Here is a 5,023-nt window from a genome sequence, read left to right as displayed (position 1 = left end):
AGCCATTTAAAACGAAGGCAGATGCCACTCTGGAAAACACTAGGGAGGTTCCTCAAAAAGTTGAAAATAGAGCTAGTATATGATCCAGCAATTGCACCACTGGGTATTTACCCCAAAGATACAAATGTAGGGATCCGAAGGAGCACGTTCACCCCAATGTTTATAGCAGCAATGTCCACAATAGCCCAACTATGGAAAGAGTCTAAATGTCCATCAACAGATGAATGGATAAAGAAGATGTGGTGTGTGTATATATATATATATACAGAGAATATTATGCACCTATCAAAAAAATGAAATCTTGCCATTTGCAACGATGTGGATGGAACTACAGTGTATTATGTTAAACAAAATAAGTCACTCAGAGAAAGACAATTATTCTATGATCTCAGTGATATGAGGAATTTAAGGAAAAAGACAGAGGATCATAGGCGAAGGGAGGCAAAAATGAAACAAGACGAAACCAGAGAGAGAGCCAAACCATAAGAGACTCTTAATCTCAGGAAACAAACTGAGGGTTGCTGGAGTAGAGGGGGTTGGGAGGCGTGGGGTGACTGGGTGATGGACACTGGGGAGGGTATGTGCTATGGTGAGCACTGTGAATTGTATAAGACCGATGAATCAAAGACCTGTACCCCTGAAACAAATAATACATTATACGTTAATTTAAAATTCACTAAAATAATAAAAATAAAACAAAAGCAGGTGACCTCAAGCTGTATTACAAAGCTGTCATCATCAAGACAGTATGCTACTGGCACAAAACAGACACATAGATCAATGGAACAGAATAGAGACCCCAGAAATGGAACCTCAACTCTATGGTCAACTAATCTTCCACAAAGCAGGAAAGAATACCCAATGGAAAAATGACAGTCTCTTCAATAAATGGTGCTGGGTAAATTAGACAGCCACATGCAGAAGAATGAAACTGGACCATTCTCTTACACCATATACAAAGGTAAACTCAAATTGGATGAAAGACCTCAATGTGACACAGGAATCCATCAAAATCCTAGAAGAGAACACGGGCAGTACCCTCTTCGACCTCAGCCACAGCAACTTCTTGCTAGACACGTCTCCAAAGGCAAGGGTAACAAGAGCAAAAATGAACCTTTGGGACTTCATCAAGATAAAAATCTTCTGCACAGCAAAGGAAACAGTCAACAAAACTAAAAGTCAAGCCATGGAATGGGAGAAGATATTTGCAAATGACATTACAGATAAAGGGCTGGCATCCAAGATCTATAAAGAACTTCTCAAACTCAACACCCAAAAAACAAATAATCCAATCAAGAAATGGGCAGAACACATGAACAGACACTTCTCCAAAGACATACAAATGGCTAACAGACACATGAAAAGATGCTCCACATCACTAGCCATCAGGGAAAAAGAAAATAAAACCACATTGAGATACCACCTTACACTACTCAGAATGGCAAAAATCAACAAGGCAGGAAACAACAAATGCTGGTGAGGATGTGGAGAAAGGGGAACCCTCTTACCCTGTTGGTGGGAATGCAAGCTGGTACAGCCACTCTGGAAAACACTATGGAGTTTCTTCAAGACGTTACAAATAGAACTACCCTACCACCAGCAATTGCACTACTGGGTATTTAACCCAAAGATACAGATGTAGTGAAAAGAAGGGGCACCTGCCCCTCAATGTTCATAGCAGCAATGTCCACAATAGCCAAACTGTGGAAGGAGCCGAGATGCCCTTCAACAGACGAATGGATAAAGAAGATGTGGTATACATGTACAATAGAATATTCCTCAGCTGTCAGAATGGATGAATACCTACCATTTACATTGACATAGATGGAACGGGAGGGGATTATGCTAAGTGAAATAAATAAATCAGAGAAGGACAATTATCATATAGTTTCACTCCTATGTGGAATGTCAGGAATAGCACAGAGGACTACAGGGGAAGGGAGGGAAAACTGAACAGGAAGAAATCAGAGAGGGAGACAAACCATGAGAGACTCTGGACTCCGGTAAACAAACTGAGGGTTACAGAAGGGAGGAGGGTGGGGGGATGGGGTAACTGGGTGACGGGTATTAAGGAGGGCACGTGTTGTGATGAGAACTGGGTGTTATAGGCAACTAATGAATCACTGAACACTACATCAAAATCTACTGATGTACTATATGTTGGCTAATGACTTTAAATTTAAAAAATTAAATAAAATTAATAAATAAAAAATCAATCCACGGCAGGAAATGGAAATAACCCAGAGGGCGCCATGCTCCTAGAGGCTGAGCTAGCGGTCACGGCCAAGGCCTCTGGCGGTGAGGGCACCGGGGTTCTGAGAGGTGGCTCCGTGCAACCCTGACCCTGAAGCCCCATGGCCATGGCAAGGTGCAAGGACTGGGAGGGAAGACCCAGCCAGGACCCGTTCTGGCTCCACGGCTGCTACAGGGCTGCTCCCAGCCCCACCAGGCGGTGTCTGTTTAGAACCAGAGAGAAAACCTTTTCCCTCAATTGTTCTTTTTAAAAATGGTTGCTCAGCATTGACACAGAAAAACATTTGACATAAAACTGGAGCCGTTCACAGCTGCAAATGACCCAGAAGTGAAGAAAATGTAGTGCACGCAAAGAGAGGACGCTGTATCCCCAGGCAGGCCTCCTGTGAGCAGGTGCGGCTGGGGCACTGGACGTGCCCGTGCAGACAGTACTGGACTCCACAGTGTCCCTCAAGGGGACAGAAGTAGGAACCTGCTCTGATGGCTCCGCTGAAGTCAGCACCCCCTGCTGGAGACGGGGACAGCCCCTCATGAGTTCCGGGTGTCCTGGTGATTCTTGGGCACGGCCCAAATCTCAGCTTCTTCATGACCCGGGGCCAGCCCAGCAGCTGCACACAGGTCCTCCAGGGCCAGCCCAATAGCTGTGGGTCGCGCAGGTCCTCCAGGGACAGCACCTTGGTGGGCTTGTGGTCCAGCAGGTACCTGTTCAGGTGGCTCTTATCGTACCACATGGCCTCGATCCCATTGGCCCAGTTGACCACCATCACCTGGTGACAGGCTGAGGTCAGTCGGTGAACCTCCGCCACAACCCCCCAAAAAAGGCCCCCATGTAGTAGAAGTCACCCTGGTCCTTGGGGATGTGGGCCTGGGACTGGGACCAGCGCTCATAGCTTAAGTCCTCACGGGCCACCCAGTAGAAACCGGGGTGCAGGGTGCCAAAGAGTGGGGACAGGATCTCCATGCCCACGTGGTCACAGAACTTCATGTCCACATCCCCGCACACCATGTCATCCACCTCATAGAGGAAGCACTCCTCATAGAAGCAGCTCATGATCGCCATGTGCTGCATGGACACATCCTGCCAGTGTGGGGCACCGCAGACCTCAAGAACCACCACCCTTCAGTGCTCCTGGAGGGGCACACGGGACACAGCAACCAGCTGGTCGGTGAAGACATAGTAGATGACCCTGTGTCCACCATGAAGTGATTCTGCAGGAACAGCTCCAGGAAGACCCCGTATCCACAGGGGCAGGGGACAGGGCAGGAAGAGGGTCACTGCCAGAGGCTGGCAGCAGGACCCCAGAGCTGGGGGTCATGGACGTGTGCACCTTCTTCATGGGGACAGGCCCTGGGCTGCTTTAAGCAACAGCCACCTCCTGACCTGTCCTGAGTGAATCTGCCGGCAGGGCCTCCCTACCTTCTGCTCCCAGAGATGGGGGCCATCAGGGCCCCATCTTACAAAGGGGAGCCTGAGGCTTGGGAGGGTGGAAACCCATGCAGCCGCACAGTCAGCATGCTGGAGCCAGGAACACTCCCCTTGTGCTGAGCTCCTGGGCAAACCCTGCAGGTGCCCTCCCCTAGCTGCCCCCCTGCAGGTTCTGTCCCCACCTGCCATGAGTTGAGCACCTCTGGGCACAGCCCGTGTATCTATGTCCTACAGACTGGGTAGAATCAGCAGGGCCGGCCAGCTGCCCCACTTTACTTTGAGTGGGCTGTTGCTGGTCCGCAACAGAGCTGTCTCCACCCCCTAGAGGGTCCTCCCTTGAAGGCTACTGGGCCTCTGGCTGACAAGGTCCATCAGTAAACCACTGGTATTCCTAGGAGGGGTCACCCTCAAACTCCCCAGATCAGGAATCAGGTTCAGCCCATGGGCAGGGAAGGGGAAAGATGACCCCTGGAAAAAGGGGGCTTGCTTAGGCCCCAGCCTTGAATCCAAGGGTGTGAGCTTCTGGGTCCAGGTCTACATCTCCCTGTCCCCAAAACATTGGAAGTCTTGTCCAACTGCCTCACATGGCTGGTCCCGCTTTGAGGGGACTACCTGCCCCTCACTGTGGGGACAGCAGCTCCCCCATTGTCAGCAAGTGTGGTGAGCCCCTCTGAGACTGATTTTTTTTAAGACTTTATTTATTTGACAGAGAAAGAGACAGCTAGAGAGGGAACACAAGTAGGGGGAGGGGGAGAGGGAGAAGCAGGCTCCCCGCAGAGCAGGGAGCCTGACATGGGACTTAATCCCAGGCCCCTGGGATCACGACCTGAGCCGAAGGCAGACGCTTAAGGACTGAGCCACCCAGGCGCCCTGAGACTGGCTTTTTTTACACAGGCACTGAGACTACTTCCCTCTGCCTACCCCATACCTCGCAGGTTAGTAAATCGCTCACACAGGGAAGGTGGATACTACATTTAAATATGGGATGAACACATACACCCAGCAGACATGAGTCAGGTCACCAGGGGGCAAGTAGAGGCCCAGCCAATGGGGGAACATGCCAGACATGATGCAAGGGGAGAGAAGAGAGCTCGTGGCAGAGGGCACAGAGAATGTAAAGGATTGGAGTCAGGCCCAAGGAACATGTGGGACAACCACACAGCTTTGTGGCCCACAGAGGGGGGCTGCAGTGGGAGGGGTGAGGCTGGAGAGGACAGACAGGTGGGGAGCGGATCGCAGAGAGGCTCAAAGGTTATGTTCTGAAATGATCAATCTGGTTACCGGAGGAGAATGGTCTCTATACAGCAGAGGACAGGGAGACCCTAACCCTAAGCCTAACACTTA

The 5,023-nt window shown here is 50.1% G+C and overlaps 1 pseudogene; it reads right to left on the bottom strand.

Annotated features, from left to right (window-relative positions):
- Nucleotides 1-2,781: 2,781 nt before the first annotated feature.
- On the bottom strand, nucleotides 2,782-3,498 carry LOC135363488 (histo-blood group ABO system transferase 2-like; annotated as a pseudogene).
- Nucleotides 3,499-5,023: the final 1,525 nt, after the last annotated feature.

The sequence above is a fragment of the Mirounga angustirostris genome, unplaced genomic scaffold (genome assembly GCF_029215605.1).
Source record: "Mirounga angustirostris isolate CCGP_5_RB_7025 unplaced genomic scaffold, mMirAng1.0.hap1 SCAF_364, whole genome shotgun sequence".
In the NCBI taxonomy this organism is placed as follows: Eukaryota; Metazoa; Chordata; class Mammalia; order Carnivora; family Phocidae; genus Mirounga; species Mirounga angustirostris.
The sequence above is the reverse complement of the archived record's forward strand: the minus strand, read 5'-3'. Positions and strand labels throughout refer to the sequence as shown.